Here is a 16,579-nt window from a genome sequence, read left to right on the forward strand (position 1 = left end):
AAAAAAAAATACCTGCAAACCAAATCCAGTAGCATATGTAAAGAATCATACCATGATCAAGTGGGAGTTATTTCTGGGATGCAAGAATAGTTCATCATAGGCAAATCAACAAATGTCATACACTGTATTAACAGAATGAAGAATAATATCTACATATATAAAGCATGAATGTGTGCAAAGTCACTTCATTTGTGTCCAACTCTTTGCAACCCCATGGACTGTAGCCCACCAGGTTCCTCTCTCCAGGCAAGAATACTGGAGTGGGTTGCCATGCCCTCCTCCAGGGGATCATCCCAAGCCAAGGATCGAACCTGTGTCTCTTACATCTCCTGCACTGGCAGGCAAGTTCTTTACCCACTGAACCAACTGAGAATTCTGTGTATACACACACACACACACACACACACACACACACACTAGAATATTATTCAGCCTTTAAAAAGAAGGAAATTCTGCCATTTGCAACAATATGGATAAACCAGAAGGGCATTATGCTAAGTGAAATAAGTTAGAGAAAGACAAATACTGTAAGATGTCAATTATATGTGAATCTTAGAAAGCTGAATTCATAGAAACAAATTAGAATGGTTGCCAAGGGCTGAGGGAGAAGATGAAATGGGGAGATGTTGATCAAGGGACACAAACTTCCAATTATAAGAAAATAACTTAGAAGTTATTTAAGTTATAAATAAGTTATATTTCAGTTATATATTATATTTAAGTTATAAATAATTTATAAGACAAAGTTCTGAGGATCTCTTGTACAGCATTGTGACTATAGTATAAAATGCTGCATTTTTTTTTTTTGTATTCATAGATAAGCTTTATTTCAATGTTTACATAAAAATGAGTTGATGTCGAACAGGAAAAGGTTTTTACAAAGGGTTAAAATTTATCAAACAACAGAACTTGGTCCTTCCCTTTAGTTTGAATTCAGTTGGCTGACGCATCGTTATTAGTATCCACCCTCACTAATCATTTTCATCACACACAGTATCTAAACGTCTTCAGGTGGCACTTCCTATTTCCCTGGAAGTCTCTTAAACTGCTTTCAGTTACAAGAGAAGGGCAAGGATTTTATCGGCTCATACTCTACTCCACTGGAGGCAAAGATACATCCCTCAATTCTCTTGTTTAAATTGTGGTTGTTGGCAAAGTGTCCAAATGAAGAATTTAATGCTAACACACAAAGAACATAGTATAATCTATGTATAACAGTAACTTTGCTTCAAATTTTTTTCATTAAGAATTATTTTTATTCTCTTTCCACAAGGAAGTTATAAAAATACCTGTAAAAACATTGAAAAGGCTCTTTAAAATCCTGGAATGAAAAATTCTGAAGTATAAATTATGATACATTGTCTATGATTTGCAAATAAAGAATAAAATAAATTCTACAAGTTGGAATTTCTGAATGATTTTGGCAGGAATTTACCAGAAGGAGCCAGAACATCAAACCTTAACAATTTTCTATTTTCATCCCAATTGAGTTTTTGAAAAGCTGTATAAACTGTTGACAGGTACAGTCCACATACAAACTTGCTTCTGTCGTTAATGATGAAGTCAATCTGAAGACAGAGATTTGTACGCTGGATGCACCAGGCTCTTCCATGCAACTGACTGGTTTTCTCTTATTTTTTTTCCATCATGTTTTAAATAAAAGTAAATATATATATATATATATGGTAAAAAAAATTTAAATGGTACAAGAAGATGTAAAATAATCAGTAAATATCCTTTTTGCCTATAACCTAGAAAATCTGATGTCTTCCAAATCATCAGTCACATGAATAATTTGCAAAGTGAAGTCAACCTTAGAGTCTCTTCATCTGAAAATTATTCTCAGGATTTCTGGAATGTGTTGATTCTCTCATATATTGCCTCTGTTACAGAGGAAAGCCATGCAGTTTTCTTCTAAAAAACAACTAACTACGAAAGCAACTCGCACGCTTTGCTTTGAGAGAGCAAGTCCAGGCAACACCTTGTACTCCATGGATCTGGTCCTGGCTACAGGCAGAAGCTCTGGTACCAACCAGAGACTTGGGCGGGTGGCCAGAGCTCAGCCAAGCCCTTCCTGAATGCCTCGGATCCTCCAGGCCAGCTGCACATCCTTCGGGAAGAGCGTGACGCGGCCGGCGTGTAAGGAGAGGAGATAGGCATCCTCAAAGAGATGAACTAGAAATGCTTCTGCCGCCTCTTGTAGGGCCAACAGGGCCTGGGCTTGCCAATTGAAGTCCACACCACGAGTGAATTGAACACATATTTCTCTTGCCAGGCGGCAGAAGGGGCTCTTTCTTAACAGCAGGTGTGTGGTCTTCTGAAGAGTTCGGATCTCCTTCAGGACTCTATGTCTCCGGCGAGCAAGTGGATGGGAGGACGTGCCTAAGGACGGGGCCGGCCTGGGGGCGGCGGGAGCCGGGCTCGCGGGGCGCCTCCTTGGTGTTTCGGGCTTGCGTTTCTGGCGGCGGGGGCCCATGGCGGGCGCGCAGGGCTGGAGCCCTGCGGCTCCTTCTGCTGCATTATTTTTTGAAAGTTGCCAAGAGACTAGATCTTAATTATCCTCAGCGCACACAAATGGTAACTATGTGAAATGATGGAGGTTTTAACTAATACTAATATTATTGTAGTAATCATTTCACAATATACATACGTCAAATCATCATGTTGTACACCTAGATTTACATAATATCATATGTCAATTATATCCCAATAAAGCTGGGAAAAAAAGATATGCCTCGAAAAGAGATATTTTCCCATGCCCCAAATAATAGAAGAAAAACAGATGCATTTTATGTTTGTGAAGTATATCAATACCATTCATACTCCTAGTAATTTATTCATGCTTCATAATCATATAGCTGTGTTTCCCTGATGGTAAAGAATCTGCCTGCCAATGGAGGAGAAACAGGTTTAATCCCTGGGTGAGGAAGGTCCTCTGGAGAAGGAAAGGCCAACCCACTCCAATATTCCTGCCTGTGAAATTCCATGGACACAGTCCCCAGAATCTCAAAGAGTCAGACACGACAGCGACTGAACAAGAACAATCGTACAGTCAGAGTATTTTTGAGCCAGACTCCATCCTCAGTTGCTTCTTGAACTCCTCTGCCAAATACGCAGCATGTTCAAAACTTAATTATCACTTTATTATCACTCTGACTGAAACATGGCCTTCCTCTTTTAGTCCTTTTTGGGGGTTGATGGCAATTTATTTAATAACCCAAGTAATAACCTCAGAGCCATTTAAAAAATTATCTTATGCTTCACTTATGATTAGCCACCAATGTCTCTTTAATCTATGTCTTTACGTGCTCATTCCCACTGCTCACATCTGGTTCTTATGATGTCTCTCCTAAACTGGTTAATTCACCCCCTAACTGATTTTTCAGTTAACAGGCAGTGGCAGTGGGATTTGTTTCCTATGTCTGGCACCAGAGTCTGTTCTCCTTTCCATTCCATTCGAGGGAGTCCACATTTAGGTTAATTCACTTTGATCCACTGCATAAACCTAGGGCATAATTTTTGACAAGACTTAAACCCAAACCACTTAAACCCAACCCCAAATTCACTTGGAATGAACATCTAGGTATGAATTTAGCCGGCCCATAGAGCCAAAACCCTCCTCCTCCATGTCATGGTCAGCTTCAAGGTCTAGCTCCACGACTTTCACGTCCCAGGACAGAGTGCCCCCTCATCCGGGAGGGCCTCCACGAGCCTCTGAACACCTAGTCCAGGCCCAGCTGCAAAAAGGTCCGGTGGTATAAGAGCAAGGTGTCATGCCACACCCCGTATAAGGCCTGTTTTGTATAGCTCTATTTCCCGGTCTTGAACTTGCCTCTTCTAGGATGAATGATGTGGGCTTCCCTGGTGGCTCAGCGGTAAAGAATCTGCCTACCAATGCAGGAGACACAAGAGACTTGGCTTTAATCCCTAGGTCGGGAACATTAGCTGGAGGAGAAAGTGGCAACCCACTCCAGCATTCTTGCCTGGAGAATCCCGTGGACCGCGGAGCCTGGCGGGCTACCATCCACGCGGTCGCACAGAGCTGGACATGGCTGAGCACACACCACACATGCAGGGTGAATGACAGTAAGAATGTCCAGTCCAACAGGGCCCCAGTGAGGCCCTCACATCAGAAGAGATGAGTCTTGATTCGTCTCAGTTTTAAGTAACACTCTGTGTTACACTGATTTCAACAGTCTAGTTCTATCCTGTCCGTTTTACATTTCTGCCCTCTGTCCTGAACATCTTATACCTCTCAGTCACCGGTTTATGTCCTTTTGGGGTGCTCCAAGGCTCGGTTTTTCAGTCTTTCTTCTTAGGTAATCTCATCCAGTACCAAGGCTTTAAGCGCTCTCAACACTCTTAAATTTGTCTCCACACTGGGCCTCTTTGAACTCCACAACTGAGATGAACATAAGCCTGTCAGACAAGCTCTAAACCTGCTCTCCAGACTCAACATTTCTCTTTGTATTCATTGGCAAATCAATTTACTTGTGGAGTCATTCTCACACGTTATATCTCATCCACCAGCAAGCCCTGCGGACACAAGTATCTAAACCTGACCACTTCTCAGCACCACACCGCCGCCCCTCCAGTTCCTGACTGTTGTGTCCCTGGTCTGCTAATATGGTCTCTCTGCTTCTGGGAGAAAGCTTTTCCCCTAGTCTCACAAAGCATGTCCTGAGAAAGGTCTTTCCTGAATACTTTATCTGAAGTGTCTACCGTGCCCTCCCTTCTCCACCGTTACTCTTTTCCTTATTCTATTTCTTCCTAGCACTTGTCTCTACCTGGCATAATTTGTATTTGTTCACTGGGTGCCCTCATTCACTGTCTCCTTCTTCTTTTCCATCATAAATTCGAGGGGGCAAGGGTAATGTCAGTCTCACATACAGTGTCTACTACAGTGTCTAGCACACAGTAGGGGCTCAGTGAGGTTATCAAACGAATATTTCATATCCTAAGAAGAACTGCTCAAACAAACTCAAGGATCTCCACCAAAACAAATAATAATTTGAAGGCACAATTCCATACAGAGAAAACCGAGACAGATACTAGATAAACAGCTTTGAATATCCCATTGTTAAAAAGAGAATGCTTAAGCTTCTCAGGGTAAAATATCTGTATTAACAGTCATCTCAGTATTTTTAAGACTAATCATCAGGTGCTTGCTGTGTTTTTATATTTAATGAAACCATTCAGGTGTTTTCTCATTCGCAAGAGTTGAAGAATGCAAAGAAGTGTTCAGATTTTTACAACTTTGAAGCAGCAACTAATCATAATTTTGAGAAAAAGAATTTTCCTATACCTTCAAATCATTCATGTTTCACATATTTTAGCTCAAGTTTCAGCTACATTTTTGCTTTAAGCATTTCCTTTTTTTTTTTTCCATTTATTTCCAGCTAATATTTTCTTCTTTGTTTTATTATAGTGGTGGTGATCCTGTGGTGGGGTGTGATGGGGCAATTATTATCAGAGTGTACATGGTTATATTATCACACTGTTCCGCTTGGATAAGAAATGAGAACCATTATTATCATGAGTCAGGGACAGGCAGAAATTACCCTTTTCAATTCCATGAAATGTATCCTGATACTTTTAACATAAAGGGTTCATGTGTGTTTGAGCCTGGTGTAAACATATGTAACAATCACTCTTGAAATGATTGTTTAGCATATAGACTACTAGCATATATAATTGTAAGTGCTTCCTCTTTTTGTTGAACATAGAATACAAGACTGGATGACTAATTTCAGATTCTCTAAACTGAGTATCTGTACACTTAGTGAGGAAAATTTAGTTTTTACTCAAAAAATAATTGATATCATGACATTTGGGGATGTTTTAATTAAGGAAAAACATTTTAATATCTAATGATATGGTACATGATACAAATATTGCCTCAAATACTCCCTCATCATTAAAGAATTTCTGACAATTTGAAGTATCTTTAAATGAGTATTATAGATAAATATAAAACAAACAATAGGCTAGTCCTCACTGCAAAAAGTTACCTACTAAATAATTGTGTTAGGATGATTTATAGTCTAATATCCTACTGAAAATAATAAGAAGAGAAAGTTTTATTACATTTCTCTTAAAAGCCCATTTTATTTATTATTAATACACTTACTTAAAAACATATTCCACAAATATCTGATATAGCATTAAGCTAGTATCCAAATAGATACTTAGAAAACTACAATTCACTCTTTGTCCTAATGATTGTGTGTTTGTGTGTCTGTGTTTAATAGTGCTGGAAGAGTTAACCAGGTGTGTCAAGTGATAATCTGGAAAAAAAGACACAGGTTAAATAATTCAGTTTACTAATCCTGAAGAACGAATAACTAATTATGCTGTGTGTGAATGTGTGTGTGTGTGCGTGTGCGTGTGTGTATGTGTGTGTGAGCACACTCAGATGCTCAGTCGTGGTCTACTCTTTGTGACCCCGTGGACTGTAGCCTCCCCGGCTCCTTTGTCAATAGGATTCTCCCAGGAAGAATACTGGAGTAGGGTGCCATTTCCTCCTCCAGGGCATCTTCCCAATCCAGAGATCGAACCTGAGTCTCTTACATCTCCTGCATTGGCAGATGGGAAGCAGTGAGCCACCTGGGAAGCCCTATTTAAGCTGGTAAATAACTTAATAAACCACCAAAAGGTGGTTGTCTTACATTTAACATTTAAGGGCAACCGTGAACTTCCTGATGTTCAAGCTGGTTTTAGAAAAGGCAGAGGAACCAGAGATCAAATTGCCAACATCCGCTGGATCATGGAAAAAGCAAGAGAGTTCCAGAAAAACATCTATTTCTGCTTTATTGACTATGCCAAAGCCTTTGACTGTGTGGATCACAATAAACTGTGGACAATTCTGAAAGAGATGGGAATACCAGACCACCTGATCTGCCTCTTGAGAAATTTGTATGCAGGTCAGGAAGCAACAGTTAGAACTGGACATGGAACAACAGACTGGTTCCAAATAGGAAAAGGAGTTCGTCAAGGCTGTATATTGTCACCCTGCTTATTTAACTTATATGCAGAATACATCATGAGAAACGCTGGACTGGAAGAAGCACAAGCTGGAATAAGGATTGCCGGGAGAAATATCAATAACCTCAGATACGCAGATGACACCACCCTTATGGCAGAAAGTGAAGAGGAACTCAAAAGCCTCTTGATGAAAGTGAAAGTGGAGAGTGAAAAAGTTGGCTTAAAGCTCAACATTCAGAAAATGAAGATCATGGCATCCGGTCCCACCACTTCATGGGAAATAGATGGGGAAACAGTGGAAACAGTGTCAGACTTTATTTTTCTGGACTCCAAAATCACTACAGATGGTGACTGCAGCCATGAAATTAAAAGACGCTTACTCCTTGGAAGGAAAGTTATGACCAACCTAGATAGCATATTCAAAAGCAGAGATATTACTTTGCCAACAAAGGTTCATGTAGTCAAGGCTATGGTTCTTCCTGTGGTCATGTATGGATGTGAGAGTTGGACTGTGAAGAAGGCTGAGCGCCGAAGAATTGATGCTTTTGAACTGTAGTGTTGGAGAAGACTCTTGAGAGTCCCTTGGACTGCAAGGAGATCCAACCAGTCCATTCTGAAGGAGATCATCCCTGGGATTTCTTTGGAAGGAAAGATGCTAAAGCTGAAACTCCAGTACTTGCACCTCATGCGAAGAGTTGACTCATTGGAAAAGACTCTGATGCTAGGAGGGATTGGGGGCAGGAGGAGAAGGGGACGACAGAGGATGAGATGGCTGGATGGTATCACTGACTCGATGGATGTGAGTCTCCGTGAACTCCGGGAGTTGGTGATGGACAGGGAGGCCTGGCGTGCTGCAATTCATGGGGTCGCAAAGAGTCAGACACGACTGAGGGACTGATCTGATCTGATCTGGACTCTGGTTAATTTTAAAATTATGTCAGGTAGAACCTTTGCTTCCATTCAGTGAGTTTTCATGTACTTATGAAAAACATCATGCTTTATTGGAAACTTTGTTCTTGATGAATGATAAGAAAAGACTAATTAAGAGAAAGCTGGCAAAATATATCATTTGTTTGAATATTGATATATCACTCATTCTGTAAATAATATATTTTGGTCACCTATGGGGAACATTACAAAACATAAATGAGCTTTCTATTTTGATGCAAAAGTTCTAATTAAAATCTAGCCTGTAAATCATTAATAAGAGTCCTTCACATCTTATCTGATTTTAAATTTCCACTCCTTATTTTGTTTTAGTTCACATTAAGGAAATCTTTGATCACATCTGAGATGACTGTTGAACAATTCAATGCTCTCATATGTATGACATCAGTTACTTTAAGTAAAACAATGTTCAAGTTGTTGGAAATAGAAAGTATTTTTTACAGTTAAAAATATAAGTGACAGTTGATAAAATGACATGTACAAAATACCATGGTTATCCTTTAAAATGATATTTTAACACTAAGTGAATGTAAAATGACTCATAAATTCACCCGTCTTCAAAAAATTTAGTCTACTAAAGTTAACATTAATCCAATGTAGAAAGATATAAGAGCAAGTTACATATAATGCTGCTAAAACATCCTATCACATGGATTTACTGTGAATCAGGAAAAGCAGGTACATGTGACTGAAAAGGTGACTTTGAAGCTGGGTCCATACAGAAGGCTTTGAGTTTGTGCGTGCTGGAGGAAGGCAGGGAGAGGGCAGAAGCCCAGAGAGGGAGTTCATTCCAGGAAGAAAAAGGAAACAGCAGAAGCAGAGGCACAGAAGGAGAGAATCCAGATGTGATCCAAGGAGATAGCAAGTAATTTATCAACTAATAAAAACATAGGATTGCATGACAAAAGGCAAGTTCAGAAAGAAAAAAGAAAATGGACTCTTACACTGGAATGTCTTGTATATCTTAGTAAGGAATTTGGACTTCAGCCATTGATGACTCCTGAATGTTACCTCTCATTCCAGTTAGCTCTGGGCTACCCTGGTGGCTCAGATGGTAAAGAATCTGCCTGCAATGCAGGAGACCAGGGTTTGATTCCTGGGTTGGGAAGATCCTCTGGAGGAGGGCATGGCAACCCACTCCAGTATTCTTGCCTAGAGAATCCCATGGACAGAGGAATCTGGTGGGTTGCAGAGTCGGACACGATTGAAATGCTTAGCCCGAACGTATACAAAACACTTGGATGTATTCTGAAGTCATAATGCTCCAGTTTGTAGACCTTTGACAAGTGTTTTTGGATTGTCTTCTAACCTTATCTGCCACCCTTCTCATTCCTGCTCTCCCACCCTCGTTCCTGTGCTCCATCCACATGGCACTGCTCCTCCATGTATTCCACAGCATACTGTGGATGAAAAAAATAAATCAGTTAATCTAAGAAAGAAATGGAAAATTTTACTGGAGCCAAATTAAGGATTATAGCCCAGGACAGTCTCTCAGAAAGCTTCGATAACGGTCCCACCTGTTAGAGGTCAAAGCACAAAGTTTCTGAGGCAGAGGACTGGCTGTACATTAAATGACATTATTATTGACAGTTTATACAATCTACCAAGTCGCGGGTCACAGGTCATCATGGCCCCTTATAAGATTAAGAAGGAATGTTATCTTTTAGGAAGCTGTCTTGTCAGTGCTAGGAGAATGTTGCTCTTTATAGCTGAGCAGGTATTTCTGCCGATGGGGAGGCTGGGTTGATGCATAACACAGATACATAAAGCACAGTAGAGGGGAGATAGGGGGCCTAAGGGCACAGAAAGCTTTTATGCTTCAATTTTTCTTGTCTTGCCATAAAACATGAATTTTACTTCATAGTGTCCTTCTATTTCATGACTCTGCACTTTTTATATGATGCCCATATGTCCCATGGAGAAGGCAATGGCACCCCACTCCAGTACTCTTGCCTGGAAAATCCCATGGGTGAAGGAGCCTGGAAGGCTGCAGTCCATGGGTCGCTAGGAGTCAGACATGACTGAGCGACTCCACTTTCACTTTTCACTTTCATGTACTGGAGAAGGAAATGGCAACCCACTCCAGTGTTCTTGTCTGGAGAATCCCAGGGATGGGGGAGCCTGGTGGGCTGCTGTCTATGGGGTCGCACGGAGTCGGACACGACTGAAGCTACCCCTGTTCAGCCCTCCACTGACCCTTGTTCCCTTGGATATCTGTGTATCTCTCAATACCAGGTTCCAGAACCTGCGTCTCTAACTTTCTCAAACAGAATAAGTCACTCTTTCCTTTGTGCTGCTTCTAGATCATGTGCCTGCCACTACTGAAGCACTCATCACTTTGAAATTCTTTGTTTTCACGTTTTAGTCTCCTGCTAGACTCTGATCCCCAATGTCTAGCACAAAGCTGGTACAGAAGCTATCACAGCAATCAATCTACCTTAGGTAGATTATTTTGATTAGGTTGATTATTTTTTTAAAGCAGACACAGCTGCCATTTAAAACTTGCAGGATGCCCCTCCTTGAGGCTTATCTTTGGTTGGAAAGAAGCACTTTAAATGCCCCTCGTCATTAAATAAAATGTAATCAGGCAAAGATTGCCTGGGGAACAAGGCAGAATAGGGCCCCTTTTTAAGAAACAGTAAGTAGTACTGCCACTCCAAGTGGATTTGTCACTTGGGGAAGGACAAGACTTTGTCTAGAGCAAAGGAACACCCTGGATGGGAAAGAAATAAGATTCATGTACTTCAGTGAATCATTCCATTTAGACTGAGATTCCATTTAGACCAAGATCTATGACAAGAATGGGCCTGAAATGGGAACATGTAATAGAAAGTGAGGGAAGGGTCTGCACTGTAACCTGGAGTCAAGACTACGATGCAGATGGAAGGTAAACCTAATTCCAGGACACACTATAGATGAATCAGAAACCCTCCCTCCCTCCATCCTTTCTTCCTAACATGCTGGACTTAGTCCAGATGTAGGCGCACTGTTTCTTTACGTCATAACTGCTACAACTTCTATAGAGATCTTGGTTGATAATCACATTAGAATAGCAGGTCCTGTTTGGAACAACAATTCTACAGGCAAAAACAGCAGTGAGTGAAAACCAAGAGGCACTGGAAGATCGACCATGTTATCCTAGACTCTACAAAGTATTCAAAGGTAGAATTGGCTCATTAAGTTCCCATGGTTATCAGATCATTCAGGGAAAGAGGACAGGCCCCAAGAGAAAGATACTAGTATTCCTTACTAACCTAATATTTGATCCTGAGATGGCTGTATTTTAAAAAATAAGATTTGTGACCTTCTTTGTGCTGCCCCAAGCAGCTTATATCAGTCGCAGAACAAATAGTCATCAAAGATTTTTTTTTTCATTTACAGACTGCCAAGCTCAGATTTGTACTTTAGGACGATTACCCTGGCCAAAAATGGGTAAGAATAGAGAAAGAAAGACTGGTTAGAAAGTTTGGTAAGACTCCTGATTAGAGCTTAATTACAGCTCTATTGGATTGAGGGGGAAAAGGAGTTAAATAATTTGGAGAGAAGATAGGCCCTAGAAATTCATTCAATAAATGAGGTTAATGAGGTATCATATGGCTCTTATGTATTTAGCCAGAGTAACTAGAAAAATGTTGGAACAATTAAAAGAAGTAGAAAGCATGCACACAAAAAATTAGGAGGCACCAAAAAAATTAGCAAGTTCAAAAGGTGACATTGGTGTCGTAGAGAAGACAGATAATGAGCCTGAAATAAGTATGCAGGTTTGAGGCGGTGGTGATACAAGTGTACACAGAGCAGTCAGCCCAGAGGTTTTTCGAAAAGTTGTTAGAATCACTTGGTGAGGTTTGTCTGTCTGCTTATTTCCGAGATTTCTGCTAGTTGGAATTTTTAGATTACATGTTACATGCATTATGATTGATTAAGCAGGCAACACATTTTGATTTCCTCACAAAGCTGTAAACTACTATTGATTATAATGCTATCATAAACAGAAAATAGCAGGAAAATAACAATTGCAAACCAGCAGTGAGCATTAAAATAAAGCCTGTTTTCTTGTGCAACAGCTGCTTTGTATAGCTTTGTGCTTCCTATGTCAACAATTTTTTAAAGTGCTTAGTTGTATATAAAAATCCTAGGGATAACCGGAATTCTGGCAGTGGGGGAGGGGCAACACAAACCAAATCTGAATTAAATCAAATCTGGATTTACTTGATTTTATGGCTTCCCTGGTAGCTCAGATGGTATAGAATCCACCTGCAATGCGGGAGACCGGGGTTCAATCCCTGGGTTGGGAAGATCCCCTGGAGGAAGGTATGGCAACCCACTCCAGTATTCTTGGCTGGAGAATTACCATGGACAGAGGAGCCTGGCAGGCTATAAACAGTCACGTGATTAAGCATAGCCCATATCTATTTTATAGCCATACACTTACTGCCATTTTTTTTAAAACATAGAGGGAAAGCTTACTTTTCTATATGACTAAAAATTTTGAGCTTCAAACTTTCTTATTTTCCATTGAAATATTTGTTTAATTGGCATACTTCATTAATAATGCATGGCTTCTTAGGAATACAACTCTGATGTATGGTCAAAAGATTTTATAGTTTCCCACCCAGACCTACTGAATCAGATTACCTAAAGGATAAGGTCTTTAAAAACTTCTGGAATGAGAAACAGTTAGAAATCATTGACAGAAGTTGGTGCAAGATAAATTCCCAGGGGTTCTGGGGTACATGCAGGATAGGTGTGACTATTAGAGAACAGAGGACAGAAATTTGGAGGCCTATGTTTCCACATGCATAGCAATTTTAAAACTTACATTACTTTATGTAATTCTTCATCTGTCAGGAAGTGATCAGAAGAGATGGTGCCAAAACAGATGGGGGTCAGAAGAAAGGGGGTGTTGGCTCTGGTGGGGGAGACTGTGTCTCTGTTATGCATACAATCCTGGTCAGTATGTATGAATATTATAATCCAGAACTAAAAGAGGACTTCAGTTCAGTTCAGTCGCTCAGTCGTGTCCGGCTCTTTGTGACCTCATGAATAGCAGCACGCCAGGCCTCCCTGTCCATCACCACCTCCTGGAGTTCACTCAAACTCATGTCCATCGAGTCGGTGATGCCATCCAGCCATCTCATCCTCTGTCGTCCCCTTCTCCTCCTGCCACCAATCCCTCCCAGCATCAGAGTCTTTTCCAATGTGTCAACACTTCGCATGAGGTGGCCAAAGTACTGGCGTTTCAGCTTTAGCATCATTCCTTCCAAAGAACACCCAGGGCTGATCTCCTTCAGAATGGACTGGCTGGATCTCCTTGCAGTCCAAGGGACTCTCAAGAGTCTTCTCCAACACTACAGTTCAAAAGCATCAATTCTTCAGCGCTCAGCTTTCTTCACAGTCCAACTCTCGCATCCATACATGACCACTGGAAAAACCACAGCCTTGACTAAACGGACCTTTGTTGGCAAAGTAATGTCTCTGCTTTTTAATATGCTATCTAGGTTGGTCATAACTTTTCTTCCAAGGAGTAAGCGTCTTTTAATTTCATGGCTGCAATCACCATCTGCAGTGATTTTGGAGCCCAAAAAGATAAAGTCTGACACTCTTTCCACTGTTTCCCCACCTATTTCCCATGAAGTGATGGGACCAGATGCCATGATCTTCATTTTCTGAATGTTGAGCTTTAAGCCAACTTTTTCACTCTCCTCTTTCACTTTCATCACTTACAAGGAGGCAAAAGGGGGATTTGCTCCTGTTCAGTTACATTTAATCAGTACTGTTAAATACTGATATGAATGAGGATCTCCCTTTCACTAAAAGGGAAGAAATCTAGGTCATCCCTGGCCCAGAAGGCTGGGATAGCAAAGTACACGGATCTAAGACAGGAGTGAGAAGGGCGCCCTCTGTAGGTGGTACAGGATCAAAGCACGAATCAAATCGAACCTTCCTTCTCAGAAATTCTACTAGTTATACTTTGGCCACCTGATGCAAAGAACTGACTCTTTGGAAAAGACCCTGATGCTGGGAAAGATTGAAGGCAGGAGGAGAAGGGGACAACAGAGGATGAGATGTTTGGATGGCATCACCAACTCAATGGACGTGAGTTTGAGTGCGTGCTACAGTCCATGGGGTTGCAAAGAGTCGGACATGACTGACCAACTGAACTGAACTGAACTGATGTATAAGATCAATAATTGTTATGTAAAACAGTCCTTTATTAATTTGATTAACTTTAATTTTTTAGCTCCCTGATGATTACAGAACCTAGTAACTACACAGCATTTTAGTCAAAGTGATAAGGATTTAAAAATTACTCTAAGCTACTGAAATTTTCTGATGTGAAACTGGTAAACTGAGCAAAGACACAGCAAAATTTCTGAACTGTTGAAAAGAAAAATAACACTGGTGGCTATTTGCAAGTATTTTAACGAGCAAACTGAGTCCTAAATTTGATGTTTGATAAGATTTTCGCATTTTTATAAAAATCACTATTTATTAAATAAATGAAAGAGCAGTTACAGTTTACAAAGCTATTTTAAAAGGAATTTTCCATATTTAGCAATGACCTTCCAAACTGCCTCAAAAAGAAAGCAATTGATCCTAATTTTATAAATGAAGAAACTGAGGCTCTGTGACAGTGAGAGATTTATTTGCTGAGGGTCACTAAGCTAACGTTTTGGAGTTGCAGCTTGGCTGATTCCAGGTAAGAGTTCCACCATGACCACGTGCTGACCAACTTAGGGATGTGGAATAGAAGCCGAGGAGAAAGGTTTTTTCCAGAAAGCTTCTGCTATACCAAACTGGGGCTTCCCTGGTGGCTCTACTTGCAATACAGGAGACCTAGATTTGACTCTGGGTTGGGAAAATCCCCTGGAGAAGGAAATGGCAACCCATTCCAGTATTCTTGCCTGGAGAATCCCATGGACAGAGAAGCCTGGTGGGATGCAGTCCATACAGCAGAAAATTACCGAAGGTCAATATGTCCTTGTTTAAATGTACATTTCCTATTTTTAACACAATAATCCCTCATATGCTTGCTTCTTTTATCATGAAGATGTAATATTTAAGGATTAATAACCAGCAGGCTGAAATCTATTGAGAGTTGGCAGCAAATTTATGATGTTCTCAATCCAAAGGGATTTTTATGGTCTTAACACATATCCAGATGTAGTTTTAAAATCAGGGAAAGAAATAAAGTTTAAAGTTTAGCACTGACACAGAAAAAACTGGTGTTGGGGAACTGCCCTATCTTCTATTTAAAGATAACTCTACCCTTTAAAGGAAATTAGATCATCCTCCAATAAAATGATAGGGGTGAAATGTGTTGCCCACATAAAAAATTACGTTACTATTAAATTACAAATCTTTTTATTCTGTACTTCCCTGGTGGCTCAGTTGGTAAATGATCTGCCTGCAATGCGGGAGACCTGGGTTCGATCCCTGGGTTGGGAAGATCCCCTGGAGAAGGGTAAGGCTACATACTCCAGTATTCTGGCCTAGAGAATTCCATGGACTGTGTAGTCCATGGGGTCGCAAAGAGTCAGACACGACTGAGCGACTTTCACTTACTTACTTACTTACATTTTCTTTCGAATAGTGATTCTCCATGATACAAATTGAAGGTACTCATGGATGGCTTATTAATTTTAGAGTCAATTGCTTTTTTAGGAACCTGACAATTAAATCAGGCTGATATTCAGACTGAGAAATCACTTATGTTTTAATTCATATCTTACAACAATAGATAGAAATGTTGTACAAGCCAGGTTCTCAAATACGCCTATAATTCTGAAATGAAACTTGGCTTCAAGATGTGCTAAGTGCCAAGTATAATAAGGCAATGTTGTTTCAGGGGAAATCTGAAATATTAGAAAGAAAGTTATGTGTGGAGTTATGACAAAGGTAAGTAGTATTCAACTGGAAATCTTACTATATATACAATACTGCATACTATAGACCACAAAATAGAACTCCATCTTACCATTTAAGTCTCATATTGGAAGAAAATTTGTTTCATTCTAAAATAATAGGTACAAAGAAAGTATAAGTGATCCACTAAAATACCTTGGGAAAACTATAGATCTCAGTGTGCATGTGTGTGTGTGTGTGTTAAAACCCAGCCACATTATAGACGCTAAACCATCAGTATCAGAAGACCAATTTATCTAAGAGTAAAATTAAAATTATTTCTCAATGCTGTTTATCCATGTGTAAAATTGTAAACATATCTGAAAAATATTAAGAATTTTGTATATTCTGTTTAAAAAGGAAATTATCAATAATGGACACAGTTAATATTTTCTACTTGAACTTTCCATTTATTTAGTTGAAGGTTAGAGGTGGATTGGATTAGACTCTAAAGCAGGGATGAAAAATGGACTGTAATTGGATCTTCTGAATTTCATATACACCTTGTAAACTTATAAACTATATTAATAAAGGAAAAAATCTATATTTCTCTTCTTCCAAGAAATGGATATTAAAATCAGGCTTCTAAAAATTAATTTCCTTTTAATATTTTGAATCTGAAACTATAATTTCCAAACAATTAAAAAATTCCATTTGTTTAAGTTTTACTCAAATATTATGGAATAATATATTGTTGAATACAAAAGTTAAAAGTTTTAATAAGTTCCAAGAATCCACGTGC

General features: G+C 39.8%; 1 pseudogene across 1 annotated transcript; it reads right to left on the bottom strand.

Moving 5' to 3' along the window:
- Nucleotides 1-795: 795 nt before the first annotated feature.
- On the bottom strand, nt 796-4,770 carry LOC147374582 (histone H3-like centromeric protein A pseudogene; annotated as a pseudogene). Its single transcript, XR_015162923.1, has one exon. The product of XR_015162923.1 is annotated as a histone H3-like centromeric protein A pseudogene (transcript).
- Between the last annotated feature and the right edge of the window lie 11,809 nt (nt 4,771-16,579).

This window comes from Bos grunniens, chromosome 4, assembly GCF_055505025.1.
Source record: "Bos grunniens cultivar Pamir isolate PY7600 chromosome 4, Bosgru_T2T1.0, whole genome shotgun sequence".
Lineage (NCBI taxonomy): Eukaryota > Metazoa > Chordata > Mammalia > Artiodactyla > Bovidae > Bos > Bos grunniens.